The sequence below is a fragment of the Cyanistes caeruleus genome, chromosome Z (assembly GCF_971803275.1).
Source record: "Cyanistes caeruleus chromosome Z, bCyaCae1.hap1.1, whole genome shotgun sequence".
NCBI classification, from domain to species: Eukaryota; Metazoa; Chordata; class Aves; order Passeriformes; family Paridae; genus Cyanistes; species Cyanistes caeruleus.
The window spans coordinates 51,534,808-51,559,387 of record NC_141732.1 but is presented as its reverse complement, the minus strand read 5'-3'; the positions used below and the strand labels follow the sequence as shown (position 1 = coordinate 51,559,387).

Below are 24,580 nucleotides of genomic sequence, written 5' to 3'. Positions count from 1 at the left end.
TATCCTTTTTTTTTTATTGGAAAAAGTCCTAAAAAATTATTATTAGGATAGTATTTCATTAGGGACATGAAGTGACCAGTTTCTTGTATTAAATGATACTTCGAAATCTGTATTTTTATATATATTTTTAAAAGTATTTTCTTATCTTTAAGTCCAGTTCAATGTTCAGTAGTACTGTAGGGAACAAAATGGTTTTCAAGGTATTTCATTAGAAGATGTGAGGGCAGTGCCTATTACTAACATTCTCAGAACTCACAATATTGCCAATACGCAGAAGACCAAATTATGGCATTCCTTTAGTCTAGATACCTATCATCAGAGCTTGCAACAAAAAGTCAAATACTTCACTTCCATGAATATACTAAACAAATATCACCAGCATAAGTCTGAATAATATGGTCATTAAATTCCTTAAAGTGAATTACAGTACAAAAACATAGCTGAAAAGAGCCAAGCACTGCAGTCAACTCTTTGTCCATATTTTAAACAGTAGTTTAGCATTGTCTCTAAAGCATCTAAAGTGTCTAGGAAGGATATTTTAACAAACTTGAAAAACTAATCTTACTAAATTTTATACTTGAAGAATGCAAGGAATCAATAAATGACTTTTCAGTAGCTGTCAAAAACATGGGAGCTAAGAATGAAATACCCAAAATAGCTATAGAGGACTAAATCCATGGCTGTGTTTCTCTTTTGGACATGTGAGACAGTATTCTTGAGTTTGTGGTGGTTTTGATTTGGCTTTGTTTTGTTTTTTTGTTTGTTTGTTTGTCTAACTTTCTTTTCCCCTGTAAGCTACAACTAAAATTCACAGAATGATTGTTGTTTGGAGTTGCAGCAATAATTTAGAGGTATACCACTTCTTTTACAGCTGTATTTGCTGATGGGGTTGTTGTTATTCTTGTAACCTCTCCATTCTATATCAGAATACTCAATACTTTCCCTGAACAGAAATAATTTGAATTAGTATTTAGGGAAGTGAATCAACATTCTTCCTTTGTTAGCTCATTAATTATAACAGTCCTGGAAACTGGCCTTGTCAGCAGATTGGCTTCCGAAATCTTGTACTTGGAGACAAATAAGATCTCTAGTCACCATGCATCAACATGAAAGATTTTACAATGCCATTCACTTCTGCTCGAGAGATGATGTGTGACACATACAGAAATGGATTACTTCTGAGCTTCCTAATTTCTAACAAGTACATCATAAAGGAAAACTTATTGATTCAGATGCATAAAATATTGGAAACTAATTCTAACTCATTATGTTATAGTAGCATCAATCTGCTTGTATAGAAAATAAATTACTGAAGGTTGCTCAATGCTCTCAGCTCCCTCAATACACTCAGGTGAATCCCACCCAGAACCATTGACTTGTGTCTGTCTAAGTGGCACATTAGACCACAATGACAGGCCACTGACCATTTCCTCAAGGATTATTGGGGCTTCATCCTGGCCATTATCCCTGTCTTCCAGCTCAGGGAACCCCCAGAGTACCCCCAGAGCAACTCACCTGACTAGGAAAGAGTGCAGTAAAAATGGCATTAGGTACCTCTGTCTTTTCCATAGCCTTTGTCAGTATGTTTCTCACACATCAAGTAATGGATGGAGAATCTCTTTGACCCTTTTTTTGTTGCTAATGTATTTATAGAAGCATTTTTAATTATCTTTCACAGCAGTAGTCATATGAAGTTCTACTTGGGCTTTAGCTCTTCTAATTTGCTCCTTTAACAATCTCATGACATTCTTGCAGTCCTCCTGAGATACCTGCCACTCCTTCCAAAGGTCATACACTCTCTTTTTCTCCCCTGACCTCCAGGTAAAGCTCTTTGTTAGACACAGATTGGTCTTCCTCCCCAGCTAACTTGTCTTTTGGTATATGGGGATGACCTTCTCCTGCATCTTTAGGATTGTTTCTTGAAACATGTCCAGGCTTCCTGGACTCAGGACTGACTCATAAAGGATTCTGTCAGCCAGTATGCTAAACAGGCTAAAGGCAAGCTCTCTGAGAGTCTGAGGTAGCAGCAGACTATACCCAGACTATACATCATGCCATTTATGTTGTATTGTTCAAGTAGGAAATACATGTGGCCAGCTTAGAGGTTTTTATTTTTACAATTCAAAATCTCTACACAGTAATTGTTGGTGATTTGGCTTCAGGATCCTTTCCTTCAGTTTGTCTCTAGCTGGTTCTATGTTAGCAAAGAAAGAAAATATATCACTTAGGTACAGCAAATTGATGTGCTTAGTAGAAAGCAATTTGATATTTTGCAGCATTTTAAAAAGACAGAGTGCAACTAGCATCCTGAGTAAAGAAAGAACCACCAAGCATAACATATATACAGTTTAAATCTACAAGTCAATCAATCTAAGATTCATACTGTGTGGAAGGTAAGTCTTAAATTGCAAGTCTGAAAATATTTCCAAGATTTTATTTTCCAAAGGCTGCACTCCACTGCCACTGGTAACTATCATATTTGATGTGGATATTCTGTATAACAGTATATTGTATATAATATTAAAAATATTAAAATGCTCAAATATTTAAAGGATTTATATAAAGCATAATACTATTTTAGAATGATCTAGTAAAACCTCTATTCCTCATAACTAGATGTATTGTTATTTTGCTGATTTTATCTGTCTCCTAAAATATAATTATGCCTATACATATGATTGTTACATGTAAATATATTGCTGTTTTGTCAATTCTGTGTATTATGTGTATGTAACATAATATTTAGACATATTCTTATTTATTTATTTATTAAAAATTTTAAATAGTTTGCATGTGTAAGTATGTCTTCATCAATGCTGTTAGCTGAAGGAGGAATGGAGGACACTATAGGCGTGTACAGCTTTTGACAGATAATTACATACAAGAATAAAGATTCGCTTTATTTGGATAGAAAGTAGGTACAATTATGTAAAAAATCTTTCGGCTTTGCAAGCAATTGGAAATCTAGTAGATGATTAGGAGAACAAAACTGTTTGCCCTACAGTACATGGAAACAATTATTTTTAAAATTATGAGCCATTTCTTTTGAATTATCAGATGTTTAATTTAAAAGAAAGAGATGAGAACATAAGTACTGCTTGATATTGTCGTCTGTAACACTCCCAGATAAGAGAATGCATATTCCAGGATACACACAAAAAACCCCCAAAGCTAATGGTAGGAGCACCATTTATTGAAGAGTAAAGGGCTTGGATTTGTTTGGTTTGGATTTCAGTTGCTTCTGCAGATGAATCTTCAGTTGTCATGGAAAGCTTCACAAACTGCAGCTTTATGAAGACAAAATGAAGAAAAAAAATTCATTTATTCTGAATTTCAGTACTCCTTTCAGTCTGTGTGCTTCTATGAAATTAGTATCTTCCACAAACATATTCATTTTAAGCCTTGTGTAAAAGTTAGATAGTGATAAGAGACAGACACCTATGAATATTAATTAACTACAATCTGTAAATAGATTCTGAGACAAAAGGATATCTTCTCTGTACTAGGAACAGGTATTATAATCCAGATTCCACATAAGGCAAATTCAGTGAAACCTATTAAAAATATCAAACCTTGTATTTGGCAATTTCCTACTTGCTGTGATCAAAGGAATTTTGCTATATTTAGCCTAGAAAACATGGCACACACAAAAGGGATAAAGAAAACTTTATAGTATCCTGTATTAATATAAAAAATAAATTTAAGCTGGGTAAAATACCAGAAATGTTACCATTCCATTTAGTTATGTTATTCATCTAGTGCAATTGTACGTGGTAATACATAGAAATGCCAGAGCTAGGCAATGCATCAGGTCCTTAAGCTGCCTTATGCTATGTGGCTGTCTCCCTTGGAGTGTTATGTTCATACTCATGGTGCATCCAACTTTTGTATCTGGGCAGTCCTGGACTTCAGAATATTTATCTGTTTGTCAGCTTAGAGTCCACCAATGCAAAAAATCAGAAAAAAACATTGACTGTTTCATCACAGCACTAACTTGAGAGATGATTTTATGAACTTTAAGCACCAGGAGTCAAGAATTGGCAGTACAGCAACATCACTATAATCCTGTTGTGACAGAAGAGCTGAGTCTCAAATCCTTTCACATGCTATATCTGCAAATATGGGTGTGTGAAACAGAGGTCAAAAATACTACATAAATTCTGTTTCCTTTTACTGAAATCCAAAAGCATTTTTTACTCAAAAGGTAGTACTGAGATATTCAGTGTGTAATTAAGTGGTGTATTATAGACCTGTATTTCTTTTAAAAATAAAACAAAGGAAGAATACTGTGATGTGAAATTTCAGAGGGTTTTGAAGCACAAAAGCAGCAAGTGATAGAAACCAAAATTCTAAAGCAAGGTATATGTGAAGCCACAGGCTTCTATGTTGGCTCTAATTAAGACCTTGAGAATAAAATCAGTATAACCTTTGAATGACTCCAAGTACAGTGATACAATTCACCAGCATTTCATTTATATATGCTTGACATTTTCACTTGCTCAAAAAAAAAAAATCATACTATCTTCAGTCTTTAGCTGAACAGAGTTAGATGTTTGGTGTCCAGACTACTTATGACTGATTGTAACAGGCCGCACTAAGGCATGTCCTCTTAAGGCACAGTTACCTCAGCACTTTTGGTAGCAAAACTGGTCTAAAGAACTTCTTTTCAAGCCTACACAGAGATTATTATTCCTGCCTCTATGACATGAGGCATCTACTGTTTTGACACAGATGTTTTTAACCATTGGACAAACAGATTTACAGAAATTATACTATTCAGAAGAAATGGGCATTTCTGCTGTCAGAGCTTCCACTAACCAGTACAGTTATTCTCTATGCAATCTTGGCAAAACCAGAAGATCTCATAAAATCTGATTAACTACTGTTTTGAAATTGTTAACTGAATGGGAAAGAAGTGGGAAGATGATGCAGAAGTTAAAAGAAAAGGCTGAATTAAGTGACAGAAAGGACATACTGTAGGGACTAAGGCCCATGCTGATAGTTTGCAGTTTCCTTCATTGCACCATTGTTGACTTGCTGGTCAAAAGTCTCTATCCCATGACTGGAAATAGATACCAGGGTTACACCTGAGATACACCTCAAATTGTGAATAACAGGTATCTTGCTGTATAGCTGCTTACCATTTGCAAATACACTCATCCAGACCTGCTTGGGCGCTGTGCAAATCCCATTACAGCTGAGGCTTTCAGGGACCTCAACAGTTTTATGTAGACTGTGCAGGATGTGTAAAAACTTGACTACAGTTACTCATTCAGGAATCTTGTAGGCATAATGAAAAAATGTCTGTACCAGAGGCCCAGCAGTTGAGCTACTTTTCAGGAAGCCCCCTTCCCTGGAGCTTTTAATTCCTAGGGCTACTTGGCACAAAAATGGACACAAACTCAAAGAGAACCATATATGATATAATTGACTAATATTATAAACTCTGATGTTCATTTCCAAATTATCCATTACCAACAAATGTCAGAGAGATGGAAATTAAAAACACCCGAACAACTTTTGTTGTAGAGAGTTGGCTTGGTAGTCCTGACCTTTTTTTGTTATCTCTCTTTTTGTTTTTTTTCCTTTGTTTATCTCAGTGGATTTCAATGCTCCATTTTTAGTACTTTTCTTAATGATTTTCTGACTAAACAAATTCCTTAATCCAAATCCAAAAAAAATCAAAGACCCTCAGAATCTGTCAGTATCAAATTTCCTGGGGCTTCAGTTAGCCAGAAGCAGAAACACCCTGCAGCAACTTCTTGGAGTGTATGGTGTGTATAAAAGGGTGTGTATTAATTGGGGTAGTATAAGAAGTTAAAAGCACAGTTAAGAGCACCACTGTCTCTTCTATCAAGACTATGGACAATTATTTTAAACATATTATTTTCTTGTAGATTTTCTTGTATTTTATTTTGTTTCCTTGAGACAGCTTTCTTAGACACCTGCTCTATGCGTGCCTATAAAAAAACAATGTAGTATAAGACTGTACCTGTTTAACTGGTAGCTTCTAACTGGAAGTAGATTGAATCTCAGAGGTCAATGACTCATTTTAATTTTTAGCAACTTTTCTTCAGCTGCCCTCCATTCCATGTGATTGCACCCACCTCAGTTGTGTCAAATCAATTACTTTTCTAGTTTTTGGGCATTTTGTGGTTTTGGTTTAGTAGTGTTTTCTATGTTTTTGGTGTTTAACATTTCACAAAATCACTTCCAGTTTACTTTTTAAATTTTAAGTTAATTAAATAAATTATACATTTAAAGAAAATAAATGGAAAAAGGAGTATTCCTATCTAAAGACATCTCTAAAGACTGATAAACAAGCAATTCACAGGAGATGCTAGTGACATGAAAGTGGAATTTTGTGGAGAATATATTTTTTTATATTTATTGTTATCACAGCTCAATTTTTTGTTATCATTCCTAATACAGAATTTCATCATGTAACATCTTAATCCAAAAGGGTAGAGTATTCTGAGCAGTGTAACAAGTGGTGAAATGTGCCCTGGCAGCCATGAGGACCAGTGATATCCTGTGGTGCATCAGGCACAACAGCACCAGCCAGTCAACCTCTCTCTGTGATGTAGCAATTAAGTGTTTTAATGCATGATAAACAATTAGAATTATCAGGCTTTTGCCACGTTTTTGTCCTGCAGCTGGAGAATACTAACTGTAGCAATGCCTCAATAGGCAAGGGCAAATTTATGTGATAGTATCAGTTGGACTGGGAACAAATAAAAGATGAATCAGTCCCTTGTGGTATTAAGTGAGGATATGTCAAAAATAATTACATGCTGCACAGCCCAACATATCAATAGCAGTTATTAATGTAAGTATTTCTGAGAGTATTCATATTCTTTTTCCATCACCCATACTTAGCACATATGCACAAACAAGATACATTAAGTCTAACCAGACAGAATGAATCATGACTGCCCTGTCAATAGCATTAGGAGATATAACAAATCAGAAATAAACATGAGGACAATTAAAAGTGGACGAGCAAGACCAGTATACTCCTGGGAGCCTTTAGCTTCTAAAAACACCCTCTTGATTGCTTTGAAGAGTGTGAGTATAGTCTTCAGGCTAATACAAGCGAAAAAAAAGTGATAATCATTTCTTCCAAAATATTTCTCCCAAACTAGTAGACATAGTACTGGTGTGCAAGTGCACCCTTTTACACTTAGAAGAGTCTAAAGGCATTGCTGTGGTTGTGAGTTTTCAGACAGTTCTCGAAAAGTATAAAATTTTGTCTCAAGAAAGAGGTAATCCTAGTAACTCTTCCAGACTGCATAAAACTTCCAGACTGTAAACATATTAATTCTTTTTACTCTTCAAGATCTAATCTTAATTTCTTAGCCAACACTGTCTTTGTTCACTGAAAATGTCCTCCTCTTCCTTTGGTAACCAAGTTTGTATCTTTTATTCTAAAAGGTTTCCTTCATGCCAGTGCAAATATTTACATGCAAAAACTATAGAAAATAATCTAAGTAGAACAGATCTTTACAGTTTATTGCTCTTAAATAACATCAAGGAGGAAATAACCTAGTGTTTTGACATGAAAATGGGCAATTGACCATCTTCATCTTTCTTCCAGGAGTGCTGTTATATTGTGTCGCACTCCAAAGAACAAAGCTGGTCAGAGATATTCTACCTTGTGAGTGGCAACATTCATTTATTGACACAAAGTGTTCTGGTATTCCAGTGCCTTTGAAGTAGATCTTCAAACTACGACTGACACAGAAACAGGACTCCTGTCTGTAACTTTGTCAGCAATACTATTTCTTAGGAACTGAGTATCTATCTATTAATTTCAAGGAGGCATTCTAGAACAAGACTAGGATTTATGTTTTCAAAACTGAATAACCTGACCAAAAAGTTGTATGTACTCAAGCTGGCTTAATAACCTATGAACACTAAAACATCATATGACTTTTAATGCAATTTTAATGCAATTACAAGAGACTTTTAGAAAATTATTGTTTTCTTTTAAGTGGAACAGCAAAGCCTTTCTCATAACAAAGCAATGAAAATGACGTTGCCTAAATCAAGGTGAACCTTGAAAATACGTCTGGAAAGAAACTTCATAGAAAGTTCATGCCTCCCTCAACTTCCATCTTGTTCTGTTATCCCAAACAAATGGTTTAGATTTAGACCAGATATTTCTCCACTACAATAGCTTGACCTGCATGAGAGTAAGCTATTAGAAAATTCCAGAGAACAGTAGAGTCATAGAATGGTTTGTATTGTAAGGCATCTTAAAGACCATCTAAAGAAGTTTGATTTATACTTTCAAACCCAAGATTAAAACCTAAGGTGAAAAAAAAGTAAAATAATTCACATCACAGGAAGTAAAATATTTAGAAATTATGCAACTTAAGAGAAACAAAGATCTTTAGTATGGTGTGATATCCAAACTTTGGACAATTTTTTGAAATCCTTATAACATTTGTAATCTACTATATATTTCCTGGGAAAACTGAGTCTTTTAAAGCCTTAATTACAAATAATTTAAGAAAGAGGGAAAAGTGGTATAGCAACACAGTGACAGAACATTTTAGATGATGATATCTCAGAAATTTTAAAATAATAGTAGAGAGAATATTTTGTATCAGCATGACAAATATGTTAAGATAATATGTTAAGATATCTGTTAAGATAATTTTTACATTCAGAATATACTTTCCATTCTATTCCAAAGAAATATTTCTGGCTTCTTGTTTGGTTATATTTTGATTTTACTTTTTATGTAAAAAACAGGTTTTATTAAGTTCTGACAATCTTGTGCAAGCAGAAAAATTATTAATTGTATATTTCAATAAAAGAAAAGTTTTTCTTCACGGCTTAAACCTTGTAGTATAAACTGTGCAAACATAAAAACATACAATCTGAAAATTATTTCCTGGGAAACAAATTCATACAGCAAAAAAACCATCATATTGTGAAATTACTAAAGCTGTGCATTATTTCTTAAACAATGTTTAGTTGAATTTGCCTTCTGGCCCCCTAGCTGCATAGGATTAAATAATTGTAGTTGACATAATCAGCAATGAAAAATTTATACATTAATCCCTATTCCTAATACTCTACATTTAATGCAATGATCTGGGGTTTTTTTTGTGAAAGTTTCCCAGTGTGTTATATTGTCCCTGACATTTAGTTCTTCTGTATTTTATCACTAGATTATTATCTAATGAGGGAAATGTCCCGTTGTAGTGTAATATTACACCTAACACCCTTCATTTTACGTCCAGAGTTATTCACATATTTTGCTCATTGTTGTCGTCTGAAAATTCTTTATATTGCAGCTGTTTGAAGAAATACGGCATAATACATCAACCACAAGATTTCCTCCACTGCTCTGAGAAATCTAATGTTGTAGCTCTTGGGCATTTGAGTCATTAAAGGAATTTTCATGTTCAGTGCCCTGCGACAGATTCAGCCTTGCATAATTCAAAACAACTTCACACCACTTAGAGTAAATGGTCCATGCAGGAATGTTTGCTTTTCTTAACTGTCCTTTCCCCTTCTTCACAGATAATTTTTAAACCATTTTTTAATTATCTTTCCTCAATTAATGGCAAAAAGTTAAAATTACATCAACTGACTATCAAAAAAATGACAAATTGTGGAAAGTACAGAAAATTAAATTTATCTGCCAGTGTTCTGCAAATAACTGATTTCCATGCTATCACCTCCATTCTTCACAAACATTCAAGTAGGAAAGCCTCTTACACCAAGTGAAGTCCCACCACAATCAGTTTGGGAGTCCTGAATCAGAAGATGTAGATTTTGTCCTTGATCATATAGAGCAAAAAAAATTCTGAATACTCTTTGTATTAAGATTTATTGGAAGAGTTGAAATGAAAACTTTAGTCTGATTAGGAAGAGAAAAGTATTGCTAAAAGGGCATCCAAAAGGGAAGGAGGATATGAGACATCTCAAAACAGGAAATTAAATACAGTGATAAAAGGTACAACATGAAGTATAGATTAGCTGAACTATGCACAGCTTTAAAAAAACAAGTCAATAACAAATCAGAGTTTGTTTAGAATTAAAGTTATTTTAAAGAAATTAATTAAATCTGTTACTGCTCAGTAATGCCATTACTCATAGTAATGCAGGGACTAGTATGCACTGAATCGTGCTGAAGAATGTAATTCAGCAAGGCTTTTCTTTATCTAACAGCATGTGGCTGTAAAAAAAACTTAGAAGTTAGACTTTCCTTTTGTTCACTCATTCTCTCCTTTATATTTCCTTAAATTTCACTTTGAAATAAAACCAATTTAAAGAAAATAAAGAACATAGTGGTTCAGAAATGAATGCAGCTATTAATTGAGCAAATAATATAATCAACCATGTCAATTTTCCACTTTCATTCTTTTATATTTTTACTTACACCTCAAAAAAATTTAAAATAAATTTCATGCACAATCCTTTACACAAACACAAGTGCTAGATCAGAAATAATGTTTTAAAGGTTGCTGTAACTATAGATAAATCTGCAGACAATACTGCAATACCTCCCCCAATTTACAGACTGAATTGAGCAGACAAAATATCTTATTAAATATTCTCTATTTTGTCTCTGAATTTTGATTTATCTCAAGTTTCTACACCTTAATTCCACTGCTACTTCTAGCATAAATATCTGAAAAGTGGAAGATTTTCTAGATCTGAGCTATCATTATGAAGGAAGAAAAAGGAAAATAAGATTAAAACCAGGAAATTCCAAACCAATTGGTGAATCATTATCTCTAAGAAAGACTTGGAAATGTTCTAAAGGGCTCAGAAAAACACCTGAAAAAACAGTTTTCCACAGGATTTCTACACAGGTAGGGAAACCATGCTTAATTACACAGCATACTTTGAAAGTATTTCTGGTTCTATAGATAAGAAAAATCCCCCAGATTCCGTAAAGTTACTCTTTTAAAATGCATCTGAAAAAATTTCATGCACAAAATGAACAGTTAACACAAATATTACTGCATGTGGGAAAGTGAACAGAAAGAGTATATATTCTAGTGTATGTACCATCCTTTTTAAAAATTCCTTTAATATAAGATTATATAACATAAAAGAATAAACGATGGATTCTCTTCCACTCAGTTACTACTCTTCATTGTTGAATAGTTTAAAAGTGAAGGTAATATTCTAGGAGGAACTTACATTTTTAATTGGTCAGAAAAGGGAAAATGCTCTCTTTGAGTTAAAAAAAAAATAAAATAAACCAAATCTTCCATTTCATTAACTATTTCTGCATGTAAGATATGAATGATCACGTTCCATTACATTGTCTCCTATTTCTGTATTTTATAGTGAACTCCAGTGAGTGAACTTTCTCCAGTATTTATTCCTTCAAAGTTTGCTATGTTTCTGTAAATATATAAACATACAGCCTCCATTTCATGTTCCTTTTGTAGTGTGGAGGGAAAGGCAGATGAGGGGTTGCCATGTTAAGGAAATTTTGCTGCCCAGCCACTCAGAACGTGCTCTGGCAGTCTCTCTCACACCACTGTAGCTGAGACTAGACCCCTTTACAGCATCACCCCACACCTTGCGCAGTCCATTTCAAAACCAGATCAACCCCAGATTTCCCATAGCAGAGTATCTGGTGTCCAGATCCTTAAAATAATGTAATCATGGTACAATAACTAAATAGCAGCTTGAGCTGGGTGCCTCCTGGGAGGGACTCCAAGAAAAGGAATCTCTGGGCTTTTACACCCTCAGTCTGTGCATTGAAGGTCTCGCTCTTCCAGCTGAGTGTCCAGTCACCTGGCTGGTGCCAGAAGTCCCAGCACACCCTTTTCTGCAAAGGGTCAGTGGTTCACCTGCTCTTGCCTGGGGCTCCCAGCCCCCAGAGCTGAACCTGCAGCTCACTCAGCAGCTTGCAAACCGAGCTACCTACACCAAATGTATTCCTCAGCAGCCCTCTAATGCTGACCTGAACTAGTCCTTAATATTCTGCTTCATATAGTGGCAATCTAAATTAGGTTTCTCAGATTTGTATAGGATCCAGAATGGTAGTAGTTTATTCCTTAAATACAGATGTTACTGTTTATGACAGAGGAAATCTTAAAATAGTTACCTTACATTTGACCATTTTACATTTTACATTTTGAGATCTCTGCGTTGTCCTTTATAATGGTAAGAACATAATATTTTAACGATATTTCAAGTTATTTTCTATAAGGTGAGTATTAGTGTAATCCTGTAAAATGCTGGAAAGTCATGATGCATCATTCTGCTAGTGTGGTTAGAATTATAAACCCTTCTTCACAGAGGTTGAATAGGAATTTATAAGAAAAAACAAAGAATTTCCTGAGAGGCAAAAATGCATTTATAATAATAATTCACTGTTTTTAAAAAATATAATTAATTTCTGTAAGTCATAACCAGTTTTGTTTTCGAGTTTGGACTTTTCATTTTCCCCTCATTCTTCACAAAGCTCAGCTCCCTGAGAGGATGGCAACAATGCTTATAATCGATGAAAAAAAACACTGTTCTTAGGTCCCTAAGAACAGAACCTTAAGCAGAAACAGTCAGAATCTGGATTAGCACAGAGGAATCCACCAGACACAGCATCCTGGTGGGCTGCTCAGTGAGAAGAATTTAACTGCAGACTTTAGCAGTGTGGAATTTATGGGAGTGCGCTGCAGGTCTATGGTTCAGTAGAAAACAGATAAAAGCATTGCGAAAAGGACACAGGTTTCATTTATCAAAGATTCCTAGAGTGAATGACAAATAAGTGAAAAGGTGGACACACTTCTATTCAGCTGTCAGAGGGACCGAGTTCTGAGGAGATTCTTATCTGCTCTGAGAAAATAATAGTGGGAAGAAAAAATCTGCTGACATCCTTTTTATTTAGTGTCCAAGAGAGTCCTGGTAAACCAGAGAGGATGGAAGAAAGATCCTTATAAATCTTCTCTTTCAGAAATTAAGAGAAAATGAGTGCTTCTCTGTTCAAAAATACAGAGCATATAATCCTGATTCTCAAAATACATCTTCTTGGACCCTGAATTCCAGTACTGACTCTTAAAAGATTTTTTCTCCATTTTAATTTTGCATTATCCTTACATTAATGTGTACTATTGAATTAAAAACATTCCCTAAATGCAAAGAACATCAAAAGAACAACAATTTGTAAGTATCTTTCTAACGGCCCTCTTTCTGAACACCATTTTGATTTAGTTCCTAAACTCCCTGTGTTTTTCCAAAATCTAGATTCTAAAAAGGAAGGATCTACATTTTTCACCTACCTGTGGGACTTCACAAAGAAACAATATCAGGTAAGTATCACTTTTTTATATCTTAATTTTCACTTTCAAAATGAAATCCTCAACTGATTTTTCTTCATCAGATTAGGTCTTACTAAACACAAATATTTTATGGTTTCATAGCACACTATGTTCTCTGTGGGACTAGATGTTGAAAAATAGAAATACTAGAAAATACCTGCCTTTTATTTATTCAGGGCAACAAAAGAAGAAAATAAAACCAAACATGGCACAGCTCATGCTTTTAGTTCTTTCAGTGATACAAACCTCATTTATACCTTTTTGTCTTTTTCTTCCCCCTTAAAAGGTGCAGTAGTCCTCAGCTTTACTGGGATTTATCTCCCATAAGTAAATTCAAAGTAGGTATTATAATGACACAAATAAAAAAGGTTTTAATTTCCCAAACTTATTAAAAATCTGTCTCTAAAAAAAAAAAAAATAAAATGTTTGAAGTTCAAATGAAAGACAATATCTGAATAAAACTAATCCCCAGGAGAATCCGTGGCACCTGCCAGACACTGCAAAGGTTTTATAAATGTTGTCTTCTGCAAAGTCGACTGCAAACATCATAAGGCCTTCGGTAAATATGTATACCAGCCTTTTTGTTTGAGCAGAAATATTGAGCTTCCTGCCATTATGATTATAAAACAGAGAAGATTATTTCAGATTTTTTTTTCATATTTGATTAGTGGTGTCTCTCTTTTTTCTTGGGATGTAGTTTCAAATAGCACACAGAGTGAAGTGTTTGAAAACAGTCTTCCTTAGTAATACAAGACTGGCAAGACAAACCGTTTAGAAGTCATTCATGAGTAAACATATAGAAACACTAATGCTGGAAAAGAACAAAAATTGGCTGTCTGATTCACAATAACAGAATGACAAGGAAAGATTCTGCACTACAGGAAAATAATACTGTTTATATTGCATAATGTAAAATATTTATCTCTTTGGCAGAGGCAAAATACCACATTTTGTGTGTCTCCAATTATCTACTGATAACTGCATCAAATTAATTTTTTCTGATGATTTCTTCAAGTATTGTGTTCCTAGTGCTTCCTTTTTTTTAAAAAGAACTCCACAATAAGAAAAAAAAAAATCTAATAAAAACCTGCAAAACAGCACAGAACTTGAAATAAGCATAGTTAGCTTCCTTGAGATCTACTAAAGCATATAATATGGTGCTTATGCAAACATCATCAGTAAGACAGAACTTCTACACTTACCTAATTTTGCCTTGCTGTTGTTACCATAGATTTGAAACACTACTGTTTGGACAAAAACTATATTGTCTTTTCTTCATAAGATGTTGCTAATTATTAATGTGCTTCGAATGTGGGTACTCAGCTTATGACCTTCTAGTGCTTCAGGGAAAGATTTTTTCCAGATAAAAGCATTTAAATTCTTCATTTGACCTCCTCATATCTAAACTTCACAGAGACATTTCCTTCAGTATAAAATGTACAAAATTGGAGTTTTGTCCCTAACTAACATTAGGACTGTCAGAAAACATTTCAGTAACAACATTCTGAATATTAAGAAAAGAAAGGAGTGAGGGGACAGTAAGAATTTTGCTGCAGATGACACTTGCACTTGACTGCTGGCCTTAAGAACCAGACAATCTCTGCTACATCTCTCTCCCAGACATGACACAGAAGCCATCTGAGGGTAGCTCCTTCATCTCTCATTCACTGACCTCAGACATGAATTACATACAAGAAGATAAAAATATTCTGTCATTTTTTTTTCTCTTTGTTTGCCTTGGCACTATAAAAATGAAAATGCTAATTGCATTAAATGCCAATAGTTTCAGTTTGTGAATTCAGAAATTTACCTTTGGTACCAACTGTTGATCCACACAGAATTACACATTACTGCCATCAAGCTATCAATACTCTGCAACGTGGTAAAAGTAAATAATGAAACAATTAACAGAAACTCTGTGAAGCCATCATAACCTTGAAAGCTGAGATTAATCTTATTGACAAGCTTATTACTTTGCCTTAAGTTGCAAAACTAGAGAAAGCTGAAACCCAAATGCATTACTTTTTATTTTTACAAAGTGAATGGGTCATAAAGGCTGCAAAGTCAAAAAAGCCTTTTGAGAAAGAGGCATAAGACTTTTTGACAATAGACGGATTTTTATGCAGTTGAAACATGATATGTATAATGAATTTAGTCGCACTTGACATGTCAGTTTAGTAGATATTCTTGAGCTACTTTCACTCCTAACATTTCATCTCTGCTGATGAAATAAAGAAATCGGTGCATTGATCGATTTGAAAGATGACTGGGATTCTTATGTGGACATCAGCAGACCACATGTAAAAGGAAGCTGTGCAGGAGATACATTGTTCATGATGAAGTTATAAAATCTCTTATTGGAGAGCAGTGGTAACTGTCTATAGGCCTCTAAGCATTTTACATTTACATTTTACATTTTACAAAAGTACCACAACGTTAAAACCTTGTGCTGAGTTTCCTGACATATATTACAAGGCATTTAGGTACTTGTCCCAGTTAGTTAATGCACTGAAAGACTTCTCTCTGTCTTTTCAGAAAGGGAGGTTTCCACCCTCCAGCTGAAAATATTGTTTATTTCCACTCTAAGTACCTGGGTTTTATTGTTTGGATCTGCCCTCTGGTAGATTTACTTCTTCTTTTCAGAAAATATAAGTGGCCTGATTATCTTCTATTTTGTTTTCTTTATCCTGTGTTATTTTATGTAAAAAAAAAAAAAGTGAGGTTATCCACTGAGATCCATAGGGATGTGAAACCTTTTCTGTTTTGAAAGACTAACAAACTTTTGTCATTGCAATGAACACACATTAAAGTACATAAAAGAAAAGCCTTGATAATTTTTCAGGACCTTGATATAATAGAGATAAAGGCCTAGTATTTCTTAGTGAGTTTTAAACACTCAAGGAGAAAAATAAGTGGTTCAAAGACAAGAACATGTATGTAGACTAGTGTTTTTCTACCTGTTTTTTTGGGTGTTTTTTTTGGGTGCTTATTTAAAGCTTATGTTGCATAGTCATTTTATGCTATAAGACTTTCCTCAGTTTGTATACATGCAATTTTATTTTTTTCTTTAATATTTAGGTGGGATGTAGTTGTGTTTTGCTCAGTTTTTAGCACATTTCAAGCTGAAATGTTCGCTTTTATTTTTTGCTATTTTGTAAATATAATTTACAGCTTTCTACTAGTTTGACTAAAATAAAGAGAAAGGACTCAAAATATTATCAAATTATATTAGCATATTACTTATTAATATTTTAATATTAGCAAATTATAGAACATTTAATATATAAAACAATGAAAGAATCCATAAATTTGTGAACAGAATATTTGAAAATCTGCTGTATGAAGAGACAGATGAACTGAAAAATATCTACCTCTAAGGACTCAAAGATAATTTTCTCCATTCATTCCTTGGATGTACATACCCTGGACGTCATATCAGAATAGAGCAGCTGAAGTAGAGGATTGTAAGAATTTTGCTGGAAATCAAATGAGCATCAAGATCTCATTGCATATTAACATAGGAATACAATTTTTTATCTTGTTAAGATACGGATTCTGAAGAATGATGACACAAAAAGTGCTGTCATATGATTTAATTAACACAAATTATAATACAATCTGTTCAACGTTTTTTTGATGAGTGATGCAGATTTAGTTACAGTGTTTCAGTCTAAAAAATCATCTTTTCATATCATTGTGTCAAAATTGTGATGACTTTAGCACTCCTTACTTCTTTACATATGAACCATTTTTTGTGTAATAGATTTCTTTGATTTTTTATTTTCTTAATTCTATCTCTAATTCTTTTTCTTCAAGTTTATTTTAATATGCAAGTCTTTTCAAAAAATATCAATCTGAAAGTCATCAATATAACATTATTTTTATTATGTTTCTTTGGAGCAGGCAGTGTGTCATAAAGACATGCATAAAAACAGTAATCTTCAAATGATTACTTACATCACAAAATTTTGATAATATATCTATATCTATATCTATATCATCTATATCTATATCTATATCTATATCATCTATATATCATCTATATCTATATATATGTTTAAATTTATTTTTCCTTAACTGCATTACTGCATGATAAAAATTACATTGATAACTTCAAACTTGCAAATAAAGAACATAATTATTCTCTCTTGCAACCACACTTCTGCTCACAATTCAGAAGAAAAGGAATGGCTGAGGAGGTTTCCTAATCCAGATTTTTTTAAATGTTTAATTGACTTTAGTCAATGATATAGTTCTATCAGAAGAGTAATAAAGTTGAGAGGGAGAATTTTCTATTTGCACATATTACACTTCTAGGGATCTCTTAGTACTAATATTTTGAGAGATCTAGATTGATTTCATTGTAAGAAACAGATTTTATCCATTTAGTAAAGGAGTAAGCTTTAGAACAGACCAACAATTAGAATTTTTTCAGTGTCTACAAATTTCTGAAAAACTGATTTAAAGCAATAAACAAAATAATCTTATAACTGGTAATTAATCTGTTTCCAGACACTATGATTTAGACATTTTTCAAAGATACACATTATTTGTTAGTCAGTTTTTAAGGGATATTAGTATTAGTCTGACAGGTTAAGAAATATTCAATCAATGTTAAACATTTGCCATTTGATAGAACAGTACAGAATCAGTTGAAAAATAAATTTCAGTTCCTTTATTTTTATTTCTCCAGAAAAAGACAAGGCTTGGTTTTTATAAGTTCATCACTATGTTCTCTAATATTCTAAAGGTATTTTTTTTTTTCATTCATCCTTGCAAATATTAAAGAATTTATACAGGCTTAATTAAAAACATCTTTTAGTTTGTTAGTGTGCTTTGGATTTAAATGCAGTCCAGGATTAACATGGAGAGGTACAAGTTTGCAAAAAATATCATGCAACTTCTGTCAAAATAATGTAATCTTAGTTCTGTAATCTCAATTCGGTCTGAACAGATGTTTGTTCTAGTGACACCTCTCTTGCTATGAAACATAAATCTGGAAGTTAGTGAATCTTTTCACCTGGTAGTATCAATAAACATGATGCTTAGGGACATGGTTTTGTGGTGGACTTGCAGTGCTAGGTCAACCATCTTAAGACTTTAGCATTTCTAACCTAAATGTTTGTATGATTCTATTCTATAATTCTAAGAACACAGCTGCAGTTTGTATCTTGAATGGGTAAAGTATTTTACTGCCTTTTGAATCAAAGTACTTTAATTTTAGGACATAATACTCATGTCTTCCTCTTCAGTATCCCTTTTTCCTCCTATTTTGTTAGAAGTATATTGCTAGTGTTGCTTGCAACCACATGAAGTAAACTGCATGCAGTTTTTTGTCCAAAAATATGTTAATTTAGGATAACATCTGATCTACATATGACTTCTAAATGTGTTGTTCATTTTTGGAACATAACAACTTCAAGTTAAGAAAATGGCATTTTTCATCCTTGTCTTGCTTCCTCCCATTAAGACATTATTTCCGACCACCTAGTGATCTTGGTGTATTGTCAGGATACAACTTGGAGTACTACAGAACAGCTCCAGAACAAAAAGACATTTATTCATTGAGTATGGCACAAATAACTCAGTAGGCCTGAAAGCAGCATAGCTACAATATCGAGGATTGCATGCCAAATGTCTCATAGAGTGCCCTGAAAATGTGACTGAATGTATACTGCATTCTCACAAAACACATCAAAGGAAAGGAAAAATGAAACTCATTAATTGATGTAATAAAGATTTATGTTCAGGCAGTGAGGTGATGAAAATTAATACCACTGTGCTGAATGGAACGGAACTGTGACAATTGAAATGAATTGAAGATATACCTCAAGTGATTTCAGTGGCTTTAGGAGATTGCTTTTAAACTTGGGAAAAGGAAAAGCAATTCTCCCAGGAGCCAGCATAGATGATCACTTCCCGGTACTGCTCATTCCTTTGCCTCCTTGCATCTTTTTCTGTGTGTGCAGTGAAACAAGACTCATTTTCCTGTCTAGAGAACTGTTTCTTTAGGGACCGGGATTAGTCTTTGTTCTAAAATCCAAGTCCTAATCTCGCTTAACCAAAGGCAAAATTCCAGGTGTGCTCATCTTGTCTTTTATAACTGCAGGATTATAGTAACTTGATTTTTTTCCAAAAAGACTTTATGGTATCTTTAACATATAGAAATAAAGATTAGCAGCCAACATCGTAATGCAGCACCACGCCACTTGGTAGTCCGTATTACTAACATTGCACTAATCCTAATAACAGTATGATGGGTCCTTTACTTAAAAAAATACTTTGCTGTTAGTCCTTCTCTCAATTTCAAGCAGTTAACAGATGCATTTCTGCTCAAGCTATGCCATTGAGTCACTGGTATTCAAACCTGTTTTTATTGGGATAAAGCAAAACTCTACAAATCAAAATAATAAAAAGTAAAACAATACAAAAATTGGATAGGAAAATTTCTCCATTTAAAGCTCACTAAGTATGTGTGTGTGAGAGAGATATAAATTGTATATTAGGTCTATGTAATTTTTTTTCACAACTTTGTGAAAAATGCACTTTGCTAAAAAGCAACTTTCCAAGCACTACAGAGTTGACAACAATTTCAGGCAGAGATAAAGGAGATCAGTGATTAATAGGTAGCTTAACACATACAATTTGGTTTTTTAAGAATAACTTATTATTTCAGTTTTCTTTTCTAGAGTAAAGTTACCTGAAGGAAAAAAATAATCTAGGAGTGTTGTCTGTTGTTGCTTAAATATTTGAGGGTAATTTACTAAAAAGTCTTAAGGCTTAAGTTCAGTGTACTCAATAAAAAGTTACTTCTGAAAAAAACCTCGTGAAAAAGTTACTTACTTAAATCAAGGTTAAGTCTGTATAAACAGTGCAGTGGGAGTGGCTAAGTATTTTAAAAATAAATGCATAAGAGATTTATTCCATTGACAGTCAATGTATGGTAACCAATTGTTATTATTACAATGAAAATATACCAAAGACAAAGACTTATTTAACTTACTCTTCTCCAAGGCACATCCTGTTGTTTTGTCTCAGGACAGAGATCTAAAAAAGATTAAGAAACATTTGATATTACTGGTTGTAACAGTCGCTGTCAAATACCATGGTTTCCTTTATACACATATTTTTATTTGTTGATAGGTACAGTTAGAAAGAATTATTATCTTGCAACACTTCATACATATCTTAAAGGAACAATTAGCAAATGAAAAGATAGACGCAGTTCTATTTTTCCTTCCATTAAATATGTTTCTGAATTTTCCTACAGATCTCATTATCATAAAATCATAGATTGATTTGGGTTGGCAGTCACCTTAAAGATCTTCTAGTCCCAGCTCCCCCACTGTGGGCCACCTTCTACCAGCCCAGGTAGTTCAGAGCCCAATCCAGCCTGGCCTTGAACTCTTTGAAAGATGGGGCAGTCACAGCTCCTCTGGGTAAACTGTTCCAGGGCCTCACCACTCTTACTGCAAAGGATTTCACTTTAGATGATAGAGTGCAGTTTTAATTGCAATTTTCATAAATGAATGTTTAAATTATCTCAGAAATGAAAGTATACAATGTAAACTTTCAATACATTGTATACAATTCAATATTTGTACTATGGGTCACCATTTCCAAATATATACCTCTGTAGTTCTTGAAACATATTTTCAGGCTTGAATTGGTTTGCAGATATCAATGACATTTAAAAATTAGCACAAATAAAAGCTCTATAATGCAAAACACTTAAATTCACTGGTTTTGAGCCTGTATGAAACATTTTATTAAATATTAAAATTTTTTAAGAGTTTGGAGTTTTTTATTATGTGTTTTTGGTAAAGTAGGACTCAAGTAATAGTAATTAGATAACAATAATCAGGGTAGGTTATGAACCTTAATCCTAGCTGTTCCTTCAAAGAACATCAAAGACTCATCTGAGTCTTTGATATTGTTGCAAAAAAAAATTCACCTGTAGAATTCTGGCATGCCATTATGTAATTTTGAAATATTCGTAATAAAGGATGAAAGTTTAATCAAATTGATCTGAAAATTTGCATTATATTCACATGGGATTTGACTATATGTAATACCTATACTAACATTTCTTGGGCATATCTTGAGATATTAGTTTTTTGAAGAGGGAAAAGTTCAAAAGCCCTTTTCCTCAGTTTTTCCCACCAATTTTTCTGTCAATATGCATCCCTAGTATATGCACCCCCAGCATTAAAACTATATAGGCAATGTTCACGTAAGTATTCAACATGCTTCTCTTCATAAAATCTTATGGTGGTTGCAAGTATGAAGGGCTGTAAAATTTAAGATATATATATTTAGGAGGCTGAAATTTACCATGTCTTTGGTTTAGTCCTGCAATAATTAGAAATGAAGAATCTTAACTGTCCAAACAGGAGAAGATTGATTGTTTCCAGGAAGAACATGTCGCCCTGAAAACTCAGCTTCTGGGCTTGCTGACATGGTTTTCTAAGGACTTTCCCAGGACAATAACTGTAAACATAGATATGTGTACATTCTTTCTGCTACACGTCCTGTGACGGGCATCTCTCATGGCCAGTGCAGTGAGAAAGTGTTATCCTGACCATCCAATCCCTGGCTGTGGTCACAAGCCTATAAATCCTGGGAGGAAAAATAAACCTTTTCTTCTTTTCACCACACCTCGACCTGTGTCTGTGTGATCTATTCATCTTCAGCAGCAACAAGAACATATCAGTTTGTGGAGCCAGAGGAAGAAACTAGTCTTAAGAAATTTGACTGTATGAGTAAAGAATACTTAAAACTCATCTGGGATGAAGACTTTTCAAATATAATTTTGAGAATATGGATACCTGAACAGAAATCAAGTAAATTACAGGATTTGTATAGAAATGGCATACAGTGAGTGCATTACATGACTGACTGTACAGCCCATCTCTGCTCTTTACATGTAATTCCCCTGCAAAAAACAAAAAAAAAGCCCAAACAAAACAACAAAAACATGCAAGAAAGCAAACAAACCAATAAAAAAATGACCAGCTATAACCAATCTAAATGCACAAATGCATATATTTTACTCTGTATTAAAATCAGTTTGAATTTCCTTGTTTCAGAACTCACTCCAGTGAGTTATTCAAACTTTTAAACTTTGCAAGGCTAATGCTGTAATTAGCAGTGACCTTAATGTAAATTATTAATTTACTCCTTTTGAAACTAATGGAATAATCTAAAAATTGTAACTGTCTTCCACAGCTCAGCTTTAAGAGCAGTGACTGATCTTGTCACTCGTCAGATTTGTTGAAATATTTTAAGCAGTTTACTGATAAATATCTATATGGAGGACATGAGAAAAAGTGCATCATATTCTGGAATAATTCCTTCATTTTCTTTAGGGGCAGAGCATATCTTTGAAGTCAAAGGAAAGGTCACTGAATTTTTTAGATTCAGAAGTGCATTTCTTTAATGTTAAACATCAGTGAAAACAAGTAGGTCTATTTCAAAGTGTGTAATACACAACAACTCTAAAAACCACCGAATTTGTAACCAGAAGAGTTTCTTTCATATGGCAAATTCCTATTTTCAGGATGTTATTCTGAGGATAATAAATATGCAAAAACACCATACACTTGTTCTTAAATGCAGTCAAACCAGTCACGTCCTGTGATGGCTCATCACCAAGGTGAAGTCTATTTTGCTGCTAAGTCATGTGTTTCTTTGTGAAACAGGTACTCCCTTCTGCCACTCTTCTTAATCCACTCCCCAAAATACCAATTTTTTTCTAAAATCAGAGGTACTGGGCAACAGTCCTTTGAGACTTAGTCACTGGCTTCTGGTAAGAATTCTATCTTCCATTCCGTAAGTGCCAGTTTTCCCTAGACCTGAAGTTAATTTATGTTTTAATTGAAGAATTAATGTTTGCAAAAAGAAAGAGTTAGTGTTAAGAGGACTGACAGGAACCGATAAAAAAATGCTATGCACTGAACCTAAACAGATCTCAAAGGTGTGTTTTTACAAATGTGTTAAAAACACAAATAGCTTCTTGGACAGGAATATTAGGCCACTGTGAATTAATTCTTTCTTACTTTATTTACATTTATATCAATTGAAAAGAAGGTCACTAAAACTTATATGATAAAATGATAAACTGTGAATGAAGATGATGTTGGGATGTCCACCTTCTTAATACCTCAACAGAAAAGAATCATACTTCTGATTTCACCTGAAAAAGGACTAGGCTGTGAATGAGCTGCTTCATACCTCTGCTCCTTTCATGTTGTCTCAAACCAAAAAACCCCAGAAGGGCATAGCAGCTTTGTTCTTTAAAGCTTTGTTCTTTAAAAATACTGTCAGTATTTTTGATGATCAGTATTTTGTGGTAAGAAAAATATTTTCTTTGAATAGCATGTTTGTCATCCTCTGAACTCCAAGGCTTGCTCCTTTCTCACTGTATGTCCATGGTGTATTTCATTGTAGAAAAGTTAAAAAAAAAGCACAAAACAACTCTTCTGGACAGTATAGTGCTGTAGTCAAGAAATTTTTTCTAGTTTTTTTAATATATTTTCTTGATTATGTTATTAAAGATGCCTAAGCCCCAAGACTTGTGAAAAGCATTTCTATATGTTGAAGATAGGTGTAGATTTTCCAAAACACTTAGTCATGTAAATCTCATCAATGTGATTTCTCAAAGGACCTATAGGTTAGATGTTCAGGTATTTACCCAAGCAGCTAATCCCTTCTAAAATTCAGTCTGCAAGTCTTATCTCAGAGTTCAAAATTAAAGAGGTGATGCAAAGCCTAGACAGATTCTAATGACATCAATAGTTATTCTGAGATTATTATGGAGGCATTTTAACCAATAGCATTTGATCCTTTCAGGACTAGGACTGATGGGGGACATGGGGTATCTGCCATTGCAACTATGATGACATATGTGTGAATATTACTCCTGTGGATATAAAACCACTGTGTAAAAATTAACTTTATTTAAGGAATATTTCTTATTAAAGTTGCAGCTAGAGGCCTTTAATCTGGCTCTCACTGTTGTGTCAACCCTAAAGTGTTAGTAGTATGAAATATTTACTATTTGAGACAAAGAGGAAACAAACAGTGATAAAATAGAAAAATATTAATCTATCAAAATTAAACCTCTCTTGAAAATACATTCAATTACTGTCAAAGAACATGTATTATTTAATCTTTAATATAAGAATATTTGCTTTGTATTGCTTTATTGGGAATTTCACGCTAAGAAATATGTAGTAGTTAATTTTCTTGATCTCCTCCAAGAATCTTCTTTGCAAAGGCCA

At 33.7% G+C, this 24,580-nt stretch overlaps 1 protein-coding gene across 2 annotated transcripts in view; it reads right to left on the bottom strand.

Moving 5' to 3' along the window:
* PTPRD (protein tyrosine phosphatase receptor type D) overlaps positions 1–24,580 on the bottom strand; it is a 1,176,387-nt gene that overhangs the window by 772,557 nt on the left and 379,250 nt on the right. For both annotated transcript variants that reach the window (XM_086870058.1, XM_086870064.1), the window contains exon 5: positions 20,302–20,345. The gene's annotated coding sequence lies outside the window, so the exon portion shown is untranslated. The remainder of the gene's footprint in view (positions 1–20,301; positions 20,346–24,580) is intronic.